The sequence below is a fragment of the Cynocephalus volans genome, chromosome 13 (assembly GCF_027409185.1).
Source record: "Cynocephalus volans isolate mCynVol1 chromosome 13, mCynVol1.pri, whole genome shotgun sequence".
Lineage (NCBI taxonomy): Eukaryota > Metazoa > Chordata > Mammalia > Dermoptera > Cynocephalidae > Cynocephalus > Cynocephalus volans.
Window position 1 is genome coordinate 13,592,091 of NC_084472.1, and position 15,695 is coordinate 13,607,785.

The window sequence follows — 15,695 nt, forward strand, 5'->3', positions numbered from 1 at the left end:
GTGAACCAGAGCATTTTAAGAAGCTAATATTCTGGATTTTTTATTTTTGTAAAATTCACCTATCTAAAATAATATACAAAGAAGTCAATGATTTCAAGCTTTCCCTGAAGGTCACATATATCCTGAATCTACAAGGAACCTTAGGTAAGGGCTGTGCTAAGGCATAGCTTTTGATAACATGTGGATCAGATTCATGGATTTGAGTTTCAAGCCTGTACATCTAATTTACTGGCAATGTAACTGAACTATTTACCTGTTCTCACTATGCCTTGGTTTCCTTATTCATAAAGGAAGATAATGTAATCACCTTCCAATAGAGACAGTATGAGAATTATTCTTTCAGCAAATATGATTAATGGATGATGGTCATTGCTTTAAGGGTAGGAAGATACAAGCCTGAACAAGATAAATAAAGACTTCATTGAATGGTAGTGCGGTAGGGAAGATAAGCAGTAAAGAGACAATAATAATCTTAAAGAGTTAATTCTGTTTTGGTAGGTACTGTGAAGGGAGGAACACCATGTGCCATCAGAAAGTATAGCAGAGATCTGAAGAATGAGCCAGTGCCTTTTTGTTACCTAGGTAAAGAAATCTGGGAGAAGGGTGCCATGAACAGATGAAAGGCCAGGGATGAATCCCCCTGAGGATTAAACCTTCAGAGAACTAAAAAAGGTCTACATAATTGTGATATAGAAAGCAACAATGAGACAAGTCTGTAGAAGAATGAAGGACAAGATCATATAGGCTACTATCCATCTTAAGGGTATGGACTTTATTCTAAAAACAATGGAGAGTCATTAAAAGAAGTTAGACAGGCTGGCTGGTTATGTTAGCTGGTTAGAACATGGTGTTGATAACACCAAGGCCAAAGATTCAGATCCCCACACTGGACAGCCACCAAAAATAGAAAAAAAAAGAAAAAGATGTTAGGCAGAGCAGTTACAAGATAAGATTGCGTTCTTTAAAATAAAAATAAATCTGAATAGACAACTTGAATAGGCTTATATGTAGTAAAGAAATTTAATCAATAATCAATAACCAGACCCAGATAGGTTCACTGGTAAATTCTTCCTGCCATTTAAGAATAAATGATACCAATTCTCTACAATCTCTTCCAGAAGATAGAAGTAGAGGGAATACTTTTTCACTTATTCTATGTGGCCAGCATTACCTTAATACCAAAACCAGACAAAGACATTACAAGAAATAAAACTATAGACCAATATCTTTTATGAACAAAGAAGCAAAAATCTTCAGCAACATATTAGCAATTCAAATACAACAATACACTAAAAGAATTACACATCCTAACCAAGGGGGATTTATCCCAGGTCAATATATTCAAAAAATTATACATCCCAATGAAGGAGATTTATCCCAAGTATATAAGACTGGTTGCACATCTAAAAATCAATTACTATAATCCATCACATCAACAAGTTAAAGAAGAAAAATCACATGATTATACCAATAGCTGCAGAAAAAGCATGGGGCAAAATCCAATGCCCATTTATGATAAAAACTTTCCAAAAACTAGAAATAGAGGGGAACTTCCTCAACATGATAAAGAACATCTACAACAAAAAAATCTACAACTAACATTACACTTAATGGTGAGAAATAAAAGCTTTTCTGCTAAGATCAGGAACAAGGCAAGAATGTCCCTTCTTATCACTCCTTTTCAATATCACACTGGAAGTCCTAGCTAATGCAATAAAACAATAAAATAAAATAAAATGCATGCAGATTGGAAAGAAAGACATAAAGCTCTCTTTGTTTGCTGATGACATGATCGTCTGTGTAGAAAATCCATAAGAATCAAGAAAAATATTCCTAGAACTAATAAGCAATTACAGCAAGGTTACAGGATACAAAATTTACACACAAAAGTCAATTGCTTTTCTGTATACCAGCAACAAACAAGTGGCATTTAAAATTAAAAACACAATACTGTTTATATTATTACTCCCCAAAGTGAAATATTTAGGTATAAATCTAACAAAATATGTGCAAGATCTATATTTTAAAAACTATCAAACTCAGATAAAAGAAATCAAAGAACTAAATAAATGGAGAAATATTCCATGTTCATGAATAGGAAGACTTAGTATTGTCAAGATATCAGTTCTTCCTGATGTGACCTATAGGCTCAACACAATCCCCCCCAAAATCCCAGCAAGTTATTTTGTGGACATCAACAAACTGGTTCTAAAGTTTTTAGGGAGAAGCAAAAGAATAGCCAACAAAATATTGAAGGAGAAGAACAAAGTTGGAAGACTGATACTACCTGATTAAAAGCTACATTAGGACAGTGGTATTGTTAAAAAAAAAAAAAAAAAAGACAAGTAGATCAATGGAACAGAATAGAAAGCCCAGAAATAGATACACAGAAATATAGTCAACTGATATCTGACAAAAGAGCAAAGGGAATAGATAATCTTTTCAACAAATGGTACTGAGACATCTGGACATCCTTATGCAAAAAAACTAAAAAAAAAAAAACTCTAGACTTTATCTTCTTTGCAAAAAATAACTCAAAATGGATCAAAGTGCTAAATGCAAAACTCAAAATATAAAATTCTGAAAGGTAACATAAGAGAACATCTAGATGACCTTAAGTATAGCAATGACTTTTAGATACAACACCAAAGACTTAATCGATGGAAAAAAATATTGTAAGCTAGACTTTCTTGAAATTAGAAAATTTCTGCTCTGCAAAACTTAGTCAAGAGGAGAAGACAAACCACAGACTAGGAGAAAATATTTGTTAAAGACATATCCGATGAAGGACTGTTATCCAAAATACAAAAAAATCTCTAAAAACTCAACAATAAGAAAACTAACCATCTGATTAAAAAGTGGGCAAAAGACCTGAATGGACACCTCATCAAAGGAGATAAACAGGTACAAATAAGTATATGAATAGATGCTCCACAAGATATGACGTTTGGTGAAACACAAGTTGAAATGAGATGCCACTACAGACTTATTAGAATGGCCAAATCCAAAACTCTGACAACACCACATGCTGGTGAGGATGCAGAGCAACAGAAACTCTTATTCACTGTTGGTAGGAAAGTGGCACAGCCACTTTAGAAGACAGTTTTGACAGTTTCTTCAAAAACTAAACATGCTCTTACCATATGATCCAGCAATCATAGTCTTCGAGTTGAAAATGAGTTGAAAAATTGCACACAAAAATTTGCACAAGGATTCTTTTAGTAGATTTATTCTTAATCGCTAAAATTTGGAAGCAACCAAGATGTCCTTTAGTAGGTGAATGAATATATAAATTGTGGTAAATCCAGAAAATGGAATATGATTCAGTGCTAAAAAGAAATGAGCTATCAAGCCATGAAAAGACATGCTGAAACCTTAAATTGATGCTACTGAGTAAAAGAAGCCAGTCTGAAAAGGCTACATACTGTATGAGTCCAACTACATGACATTCTGGAAAAGGCAAAACTGTGGAGAGAAAAAATATCAGTGGTTGGTAGGAGTTGGGGGAGAGTGGATAAATCAGCAAAGCACAGGGAACTTCTATGTTAATGAGACTATTCTGTATGATACTTTAATTGGAAATACGTGTCACTATATGTTCATCCAAACCCATAGAACACACAACACCAAGAGTGAACCCTAATGTAAACTATGAACTTTGGGTGATAATGATGTGTCAATGTAAGGTACTTCAACTGTAACAAATGTAACACTGGTGCAGGATGTTGATACGGGGGAGGCTGTGCATGTATCTTGGAAGGGGCTGCATGGGAAATCTCTGTATCTTCCTTTCAATTTTGCTGTGAACCTAGAAGTGACCTAAAAATAAAGTCTATTTTAAAAAATAATCTGGATGCTATGTGTCAAATTAATTGAAAGGAAGCAAGAATAAATGTGGGCAAACTTGATGAAAGACCACTGTAGTTGTCTAGATGGACTCAGGTTGGGCAGTGATAGAAGAGATGTAAATGAGTGGATAAAGTTTGGGAGCTTTTTAGAAACAATGCACAGGTTTTGGTGGCCATTTGTATATGATAGAGTGAGGCATTAATAATGACTTTCTGCCTGAGCAAACCAATAGATTACATAGCATGGTGGCTAGCAATTAGCTCAATAACTATTATTTATTGCTTTTTACTTTTATTAGTAGAAGTGGGAGGGATAGGGCTATAATGGTAGTAGTGATTGTATTGGTGGTGGTGCTGGTGGTAGGAGCAGCAGAATGCTTCTGTTTACTCTAAAACTGGACATCAGAACAATAAGTTGAATTATCTCAGTACTGGAGTTGATGCCTGAGTAATAATGAAGTGCCCCTAGAGTTTGAGTTACTTTTCTATTTTAGAAGCTATTCAGAGGGAGGGGTCAAGATGGCAGAGTAGTCAGTTCCTGGTGTCACTCTCTCCCACAGAGTGACCAATTTGCAGTTTTTGAGGAGCAGCAACAGAGCACCCAAAATCTGTGCTGGAATGGACAGCAGCCACCTGCAGCGGGACCCCAGTTCAAGATGCCCCACATTTTGTAGAGAGACTTTAGAGCTTCTGGGCCCACACATCCCGAGCCTGCCAGCTGGAGAAGGCAGGCAGGGCTGGGCTGGGACTTCTGGTGCAGGCCATCCCATCGCCGTGAGTGACCTGAGAGACTCCAGGCTCCCAAGCCCTGAGCCAGATGAGCTGGTGAAGGCAGGTCAGGTGGGACTTCCGGTCCAGGCTAGTTTCTGCTGTCCAGAAGCAGCAGCCCCTTCAGGATCCAAGCCAGACATCAGGTTGAAATGAGGAAACTGTGATACCCCTGGCCACAATGACAAAACATTGAAGGAAAGAAACCAGAAATATGAAAAATCAAGAAAGTACATCTCCACCAAAGGAAATTAATAACTTGCAAGCACTAGATCCTATAGAACAGGAATTCTTTGAAATGACTGACAAGGAATTTAGAGAACAATTCTAAGGAAATTAAATAAGATACAAGAAAACTCAGTGAAACAATGAAATGAGAAGAAACATACAGGATCTGAAAGAAGAAATGTACAAAGAAATTAATGTCTTGAAAAAGAATGTAGCTGAGCTTGTGGAGATGAAGGATTCATTCAGTTAAATAAAAAACACAACAGAGAGTTTAACCAGCAGGCTAGAACAAACAGAAGAGAGAATTTCTGACCTCAAAGATAGGTTGTTTGAATTATCACAGGCAGACCAGCAAAAAGAAAAAAGTATCAAAAAATTTGAAGAAAATGTAAGAGAGACAACTGACAACCTTAACGCTCAAATATCTGAATTGTGGGTATTCCAGAAGGGGAGGAAAATGGAAATGGCATTGAAAACATACTTAGTGAGATAATACCAGAAAACTTCCCAGGTATAGGGAAAGTCACAGATCCCCAGATTCAGGAACCCCAAAGATCACCAAACACATTCAATCCAAAAATGTCCTCTCCAAGACATGTGATAATCAAACTGACAAAATTCAAGGACAAAGAGAGAATCTTAAAAGCATCAAGAGAGAAGCAGAAACTCACCTATAAGGGAGCCCCAATCAGAATAACAGCAGACTTTTCATCAGAAACTCTAAAAGCCAGAAAAGAATGGGATGATATATTCAAAATCCTAAAGGACAAAAATTGCCAGCCAAGAATACTTTACCCAGCAAGGCTATCCTTCCAAAATGAAGGACAAATAGCATAATTCTCAAACAAAAACTATGGAGTTCACTACCATATGAGCAGCTCTATGAGAAATTCTCAAGGAAGTACTGGGTTTGACACCACAAAAACAACCATCACTACTATGAACACACGAGACAGAACAATACCTACCAGCAAAACATAAATGCTAACAAAAGAGAAAAAAAATAGTTTATCTATCACACCAAGAAACCAACAAATACAGAAGACAAACAGAAAATTTGAAAGAAAGGAACAAAAGATACTTAAGGCACCTAAACAAAAATCAGTATAATGCTAGCAGTAAATCAATACCTTTCAATAATAACTCTGAATGTAAAGGGATTAAATTCCCCATTCAAAAGACACAGGCTGACTGATTAGATTAAAAAGATGGACCCAATAATATGCTGTCTCCAAGAAACTCACTTGACCTGTAAAGACACACATAGACTAAGAGTGAAAGGATGGAAAAAGATATATCATGCAAGTAAAAATGTAAAATGAGCTGGAGTAGCCATTCTTATATCAGACAAAATAGACTTTAAAGCAAAAACCATTAAAAGAGATAAAGATGTCCAATATATAATGATAAAAGGATCTATCCATCAAGAAGACATAACAGTCATAAATATATATGCACCTAATATTGGAGCAGCCAGATTTACAAAGCAAACACTATTAGATCTGAAGAAAGATAAAGACACTAATATCATCATAGCAGTGGACCTGAACACCCCACTCTCATCATTGGACAGATCATCTAGGCAAAAAATCAACAGAGAAACACAAGATCTAAACAATACTTTAGACCAATTGGATTTGGCAGATATCTACAGAACATTCCACCCAACAACCTCAGAATATTCATTCTTTTCATCAGCACATGGAACATTCTCCAGAATAGACCACATATTAGGTCACAAAGCAAGTTTTAAAAAATTCAAAGAAATTGGAATTATTCCATGTATTTCTTCTGATCACAATGAACTAAAATTAGACATCAATAATAAACGAAACTCTGAAAACTATACAAACTCATAGAAATTAAATAACATTCTATTTAATGATATGTGGGTGGAAGAAGAAATTAAATAAGAAAAAAATTTCTTGGAACTAATGAAAATAATGACGCGTCATACCAAAACCTATGGGATATTGCAAAAACAGTTTTAAGGGGGAAATTTATGGCATTATATGGTTCCTTGAGACAAAGGGAAAGATGGCAAATAAATAACCTAACACTTCACCTTAAAGATCTAGAACAACAAGAACAATCCAAACCCAAAGTTAGTAAATAGAAAGAAATAAATAAGATCAGAGCAGAACTAAATGAAATAGAAAAAGGAAAAACAATACAAAAGATCAATGAAAGAAAATGTTGGTTTTTTGAAAAGATTAATAAAATTGACAAACCTTTAGCATGATTAAGAAGAGAGAAGACCCAAATAACAAAAATTAGAAATGAAAAAGGTGATATTACAACTGACACCTCAGAAATACAAGGAATCATTAGAGACTACTGTAAACATCTATAAGCCAACAAATTTGAAAATCTGGAGGAAATGGATAAATTTCTGGATGCATACAAGCTACCTAAACTGAGACAAGAAGATATAGAAAATCTGAACAGACCAATAACAATAAAAGAGATTGAAACTGTTATCAAAATGCTCCCAACAAAGAAAAGCCCAGGACCAGATGGGTTCACTGCAGAGTGCTACCAAATCTTCAAAGAGGAACTGATACCAATTCTCTACAAACTGTTCCCAGAGATTGAAACAGAGGCCATTCTCCCAAACTCATTCTATGAGGCAAATATCACCCTGATACCAAAACCAGACAAGGATGCATCAAAAATAGAAAACTACAGGCCAATATCCTTGATGAATATAGATGCAAAAGTCCTCAATAAAATACTAGCTAATAGAATACAGCAACACGTACACAAAATTATACGCCACGATCAAGTGGGATTCATCCCAGGGATGCAAGGTTGATTCAACATATGCAAATCAATAAATGTGATACACCACATTAATAAAAGCAAAGACAAAAAACACATGATCATCTCTACTGACTCTGAAAACGCATTTGACAAAATTTAACATCCTTTCATGATAAAGACTCTTACAAATTAGGCATAGACAGAAAGTATCTCAACATAATTAAAGCCATATATGATAATCCCACTGCCAATATCATCCTGAATGGGGAAAAGCTGAAAGCCTTCTCTTAAAATCACGAGCTAGACAAGGATGCCCACTCTCACTGCTCCTAGTCAAAATGGTGTTAGAAGTACTAGCCAGAGCAATCAGAGAAGAGAAGGAAATAAAGGACATCCAGATTGGAAAGGATGAAGTCAAGCTGTCCCTTTTTGCAGATGATATGATCCTATCTATTGAACAGCCTAAATCTTCTTAAAAAAAAAAAAAAACTACTAGTGTTGATAAATGATTTCAGCATAGTTTCAGGTTACAAAATCAACACACAAAAATCAGTAGCATTTCTATTCTCCAATGTGAACATGTAGAAAAAGAAATCAAGAAAGCTAGCCCATTTACAATAGACATGAAAAAAATAAAATATTTAAGAATAAAGGTGACCAAGGATGTGAAAAATCTCTACGAAGAGAACTACAAACCACTGTTGCAGGAATTTAAAGAGGACACAGGAAGACAGAAAGATATCCCATGCTCTTGGATTGGAAGAATTAACATTGTAAAAATGTCCATATTACCCAAAGTGATCTACAAACTCAATGCAATCTCCATCAAAATTCCAATGACATTTTTCTCTGAGATGGAAAAAGCTATCCAGACATTTATATAGAACAGCAAAAGAACACACATAGACAAAGCAATCCTGAGCAAAAAAAAATAAACATGGAGGTATAACACTACCTGACTTTAAACTATATTACAAAGCTATAATGACTCAAACAGCAAGGTACCAGCATAAAAATAGACACACAGACCAATGGAATAGAATAGAGAACCGAGAAATCAATCCACACACCTACAGCCATCTGATCTTGACAAAGGCAGCAAAGCTACGTACTGGGGAAGAGACTGCCTTTCCAACAAGTGGTACTGGGAAAACTGGATACTCATATGTAGGAGAATGAAATTAGGACTGTATCTTTCACCATATACCAAAATCAGCTCAAAATGGATTAAAGATTTAAATATCCATCCTGTAATAATAAAACTCCTTAAAGAAAACATAGGAGAATCACTCCAGGAAGTAGGAATGGGTACAGAATTCATGAATAGGACCCCCAAAGCACAGGCAACTAAAGGTAAAATAAACAAATGGGATTATATCTAACTAAAAAGCTTCTGAACAGCCAAGGAAACAATCAAAAGAGTAAAAAAACAACCAAAAGAGTGGGAGAAAATATTTGCAAAATCTACATCTGACAAAGGATTAATATCCAGAATATACAAGGAACTCTAACAACTTTACAGCAAAAAAACAAATAACCCAATTAAAAAATGGGCAAAGGAGCTGAATAGGCATTTCTCAAAGGAAGATATACAAATGGCCACAGATTTATGAAAAAATGCTCAATACCACTCAACATCCAGAAAATGCAAATCAAAACCACACTGAGATACCATCTCACTCCAGTTAAGATAACTAACATCCAAAAGACTGAGAACGATAAGTGCTGGAGAGGTTGTGGGAAAAAAGGAACTCTCATACATTGTTGGTGGGACTGCAAAATGGTGCAGCCTCTATGGAAAATGGTATGGAGGTTCCTCAAACAATTGCAGATAGATCTACCAAATGGCCCAGAGATTCCACTGCTGGGAATATAACCAGAGAAATGGAAATCATCATGCCGAAGAGATATCTGTACTCCAATGTTTATTGCAGCTCTATATACACTAGCCAAGAGCTGGAACCAGCCCAAATGTCCATCATCTGATGAGTGGATAAGGAAACTTTGGTATATCTACACAATGGAATACTACTCTGCTATAAAAAAGAAAAAAATACTACCATTCGCAACAACATGGATGGACTTAGAGAAAATTATATTAAGTGAAACAAGTCAGGCACAGAAAGAGAAATACCACATGTTCTCACTTATTTGTGGGAGCTAAAAATTAATAAATAAATAAACACAAAAACAAATAAAGGGTGGGGGGAAGAAGATGGAATAATCACAAAAATTCCTTGAACTATTTAAGCCAAGTGCACAGATACAATGTGGGGGTGGGGGTGGCAGGGTGGAGAGGAACATGTAAAGGGGCATGAAAATCAAGTTCAATGTATTCTGAGAAGCAAAATTAAATTAAATTAAATTTTAAAAAATAAAATAAAATAATAGAAGCTATTCAACACTTCACTTAAGTATAATAATACCATTATGGGACCGCTCATGATAAATGAAGAACTCTCTAGTGGAATAAGGATTGAACTTGCATTGTGTGCCTTCACGTGTAAAACAAGGATCAATAAATTGAAATTTCATGGAGAGGTGTTTTATTCAGAACCATAAAGAACACCCTATACTGTGGAATTTTCTAAGGGTGCAATGTTCTGCCTGGTGAGATAGTGAGTTCTCTGTCAGTGGGGAATCTGATATCAGACTGTTTTACCTCCTAGCCCAGATGCCATGATGGTGGTTCCCAACTTAGTAATCCAACAAAATCACTTGAGAGAACCTCGAAAAATAAAGATCTCTCTGTGTTCCATTCCTAAACCAGCATTTGAAGCCACCGCTAGAGGCGATATAAGCATGGGGATTGTCAATTAGATTAGATTACTTCTAAGATCCCAGAGTTAATAAAAATCAATAAAGTACTCTTCCTCTCTGCTAAAGGTTCAGTAGGACTCGTGTCAGAATGCACTTATCTTCTCCCCCCCTAAATTTTTCCTACTCAGTGTTTCATCTGCATTCACTTCCTACATTAATTTCCTTTCAAGCTTTCATATTGAACTGTAGGTTCCTTGAGAAGGATAGAACCCTGGTCTAATTCATCTGCCATTTCTCAAAAAATCTAGTGCAGTGTCTTTCACATACCAGTCACTCAATAAACCATGGTTAAATGCCAGTTCTGGGGATGCTGTATTACATTGTTACAGTTACCTTTTTCCATCAGTGCACTAAACGGCTTCCTAGTAAACTAATTGGAACAATGGATCTTCTGCAGTTTCTTAAGTCACAACAGGGACTAATTTAGGAGACAGATTTGCTGAAAAACATCTCTAGGGTCTTACGTCGCTATAGAAACAGGGAAAATCTCTTATTGTTTATAGTAATTGATAAATAATTTTATGGGTTATACAAACAAAACTATCAAATAACTAACTCATACTCCTGTACCCTGTTCGGCTTAGACACAGCCTATGTGCCTCTTACACAATCACCTACACAGAACTGCACTGTGTGGGAAAATATCAATTATTTGAAGTCAGAAGGTTGTAAAATTTCCAGAAAACAAACTAGGTATTAGTCCTACAATTAAAAAAATAAAAATTGAAAATAGGATGACCAAAATGGAATTCAGAAATTTACAAAAATAAGATCTTCTAAATGGAAATTTTGCTATTTTAATCAATATTGCCCTGAATTATAGTAAGGCATTCATGTTTGAAGCGAATGAGATTGGAATACTTTAGAGGACTTATATGGTGCATGTCCACGACTCACTGTTTGTATGATACCACAGAGACACTATGTTCATTATCATGAAGGTTATAATGGTCATTGGAGACAGAGGATCCCTGCGCTCACGAACTTACAATTCTAGTCAACAAATATTATCCCAGCACCTTCTGGATATTAGCCAGATCTGAGGTGTGATATAGGGCATGGTCTTATCCCACAGGAAATCCTACTTCTGTTTCAATGCTGTCTTCATTTCCAATCACCCTGCCTCCTGTCATACTTATCCTGTTTCTCTCCATCATTTCCTTCTTCTTTCTCCCCTTTCATTTTCCCTCTATAAGAGCTGTGTAGAGTAAGAGTGGATTTGCATACATGTCCATACCATATTTATATCATCTTGTTCTTACTTGTATCTTGCTTCCCCATCTTCAACATACGAGAGTACTTCAAAAAGTTCATGGAAAAATTGAATCGAAAGATAACATGAGTTTTTCCATGAACTTTTTGCAGTACGCTCATATCTTTTAATTCTGTTTTTCCACAAACTTTTTGAAGTACCCTTGTAAAGAGGGCACTTAGCCATTTGCTTGGTAGAATTATAAGTTTCACGGGTACAGGGGTCATGTCTTTTGCAATGAGCTAACTGCCATGATTTGCATATATTGAATGTATAAATGAGCAAATGAACAAGCTTCATGGAGAAATATTATCTCAGAGTTAAATTTATTCACCTCAAAACATTTCTATTTTCAAGAGAAGAAGAAATAAAAGCAAATCCACCGGAATTTTGAGTCTCGGTTTTAATCCACTTCTAGATACTTTTTGTAGAGTTACCTCCCCTCTTCTATTATGCTCTAATTTCCTCTGGGATACTGTGGGCTCCAGAACTACAGCACAGCAATGTCAAGACAAGCATACCAGAACCAGAGCAATTAGGCTTCTAAGTAAGATGTCGTTGATGGATCTGTTTTCAAATTGCTCACGGAAGGTCGTATATTTCTCCTGGGAAAAGCTGACTATGGGAAGAGTAAAGCTGTTGACCTGGAGGAATATCCTGGTCACTGCCTTCAGGGCAATTGGCTTCATTTCTGAACCAGGTCAGACTTTCGTGATAGGCATAACTGATGAACTGCAGGCTGCATTCCATCAAGAGGGAGTGAGGTTTCTCTTGCTGGCCAGAGAGGGTCTTCTCTGGGCTAGTGAGTGCTCACGTCTAAATAGGCAAGGCAAGGAAGGCATGCCTTTGGCTTGGTGGTGCTGTGCTGTGGTCAATAGCACCCTGTTCAGTACCAGGCTTTCTTTCCCTCTTTTTTTTTTTTTTGTTTCAGTGGTGACTTTGTAGGAATACCTTTTTATTCCAGAGAAATAGAAATGGCAAATGAATTGGTTATATTGTTATCAGAAAAGTAAATATTTCCAAGGCCCATAGAATTCAAAAGCTGAGCACAGACAAGGGTCTGGGGAGGAGAAGAGGACAGGGTAAGCCGTGCTGTCCAGAGGAACTGACCTTGGGATGCAGAAGCACTAACCACGGTAGGTGGGGTTCATGTAGCGGTGGACAGAGAAAGAGAAGGTGAGAATGCAAGAATGCAGAGTGGAAGATGCAAGAATGCAGAGTGGAAGATGCAAGAATGCAGAGTGGAAGATGCAAGAATGCATTTTGCTTGGACAGTGATCTGTTATAAATGTAGAGTCCTTTGTTTGCTGAGATTCTGGATAACATCCACGCTTCACTCAAAACAAAAGTACCAGATTCACAGGGTCTAATGTGGGGTATTAAGTGAAATAATGAGACTTTATGGGAAAAATTCCCAAAGGAAGGTGGGCTGTACATAAGGCATTGGAGTTAGAGGTGCCTCCTGAACAAATTTCTAAACTCTCTCCAAAGGCAAGAATGCTTTAGATACCAGCCTCCAAAATAAGAGGCAATCTGGAAGCCGGGGAAGAAACCCCTCTTTTCTCACTCCACATCAGGAAATAAAACTTTGAATGTCACTATTAACCTGTTCATGGAACATTTCTCCTGGCTGAGTGTTAAATTTGGAAGTTGACTTTGGACTAAAGGCAGTGCTTAACTGGCATTCTGACAAAGATCACAAAGTCTTACTATTTTCTTCCAGATAATACTATATTCTGCTATGTGTTTCTGGGAGACAAAGCCTCTCATGTGATATATATTAAAGTAGAAGAAAATTAATGCTAAACTTTAAAGTGCTACAATTCTTTGGCTTAAAGGTTTCATAATTTTTGTACGTAGAATTAATTATTTTTTGTCCTGTTGCTTTTCTGAAACTTTGGGAAAATAGAAAAATAGAAGTCCTGAGGTTAGAGTGAAAGATTCCTCCCTCTGGAGCTGCTGAAAGAGACACATTCCAATCAAGATCCAGCATGAGAAAGCAAGGTGCAAATAGAGAAGACATAAAAATGAGTGTAGGACGTTTTGTATATATTTGGAAGTTTATTTATTTATTTATTTATTTTGGTTTTTTTGCAGTATACTAGTCAGAGAGACAGACCAATAGGATGTGTATATATGTCAAAAAACATTTATTTTAAGGAACTGGCTCACTCAGTTGTAGAAGCTTAGTACATTCAAAATATCATGATCTAAATGCTGTGATGTAAATGTTTTTGTCTCCCCCAAATTCCACATTGAAAGTGAATTCCTAACGTCATAGTATATGAAGGTGGAGCATTTTGGAAGAGATAGGACATGAGGGCTGTACCTTCATAAATGGAATTAGTACTTATAAAACAACCCAGAGAGTGAGCTAGCCCCTTCCACTCTGTGTGGACACAGTGAGATGCCTTCTATGAACCAGAGAGCAAACTCTCACAGACACAGAATCTGTTGGTGCCTTGATCTTGGACTTCTCAGTCTCCAGACGGTGAGAAATAACTTTCTATTGTTTATAAGCCACTTGGTTTACAGCATTTTGTTACAGCAGCACAAACAGACTAAACAGACTAAGCAGGCTGGAGACTCACGAAAGGGTTGCAGTTTGAGTTTTAAAGCAATCAGGTGAGAAACTAGGGAGAGCCAATGTCAGTGAAGACCAAAGGCCATCTTCAGGCATCATTTCCTCCTGCCTGAGGAGGTTGGCATTTGGTCCTATGCGTAGCTTCAACTGACTGCATGAGACCCACCCACATTAGGAAAGGCAGTCTGTTTCCCTCAAAGTTCATTGGTGTAAATGTTAATCTCTTCCAAAAACACCCTCACAGAAACACCCAGAATAATGTTTGATCAAATACACGGGCACTGTGGCCCAGCCAAGTTGACTCATGAAATGTCATATATGAGACATCACATGTGGGAATAAGGAAGATGAGTCTATTCATTTGGTCTGTTATATGAGAGGAGAAAAAATTGATTTGAAACAAGAAGGGGTTTTTAATGTCTCAGAAGTTTAAAGAGAAATTGAGATCACTTATATCTGCCCTAAAATGTACAATTCTGATGTGTGCCTGGCTGGACAGCATAGAAAACCACAAAATAAGCTGATATATATATATATATACACACTGTGTGTGTGAGTAGGGGGTGGGGTGACTTCTAGGATATGAAGTGCCCTGCTAGTAAGCATAATTATCTAAAGGTCAATGATCAATGTAAGTGGCTTTTCTGGCCAAAGTCAAGGAGTCACAGCTTACACAGCAACGGGAGGAGAAACAGCATCACTCAGATAACCCGTAGATCTTTTTCTGATACTTGGCTGTGATGCTCCCTAGAGGGGAACAGCAAGAGTGATACCTGGAGTAATGTTGCAGGCTCAGATCTAAAGAGCACTAGGATCCCAGGAAACACAAACGAAGAGAAGAACAAAGTGTGGGGGGAAATCTTACTGGTCCTCTCTCGACCTCATTGCTCACCTGCAATCCCTCCCAGGAGGACGTCTGAACAGACCAAGGACACAAACAATAGGCACGATGCTGCCTGGCCAAGTAGGAGAAGTGAAGAACTCTTGACTCTTGATTCCACTCGGAAGACTCCTTTCTTTCCTTTGGCTTAAATTGGATTGCTAGTGCGTCTTTTACTCTCAAAAGTCCATGAGGCTTGTACCCTGGGACTTGGTTAAAGTGAGAACAGGGTGAAGCCAGGGAAAGGAGTGGGCATAAGCAAGGCATGCAGGCTCCCTGCCCCCAGTGCCTGTCACAGTCCAAGCAGAAGCAGCGCTTGCTCTTTACACCTGCTCCAGCCCATCCTCAGTGCAGGCTGATCAAAACCTTGGTGAAACATCTCGACACATAAACTAGAATGTTCACTTTTCCACATTTGTGTTTGTTTTAAAAACTTCTTCAAGGAGATTCTGGGGAGATGGTAGTCATGGAGGCAGCATAGTTTGGGACTCTTCACAAACTACTCCCTGCACACACATATCTCCCTGCCAAAAGTAACAAGGTACCAAAACC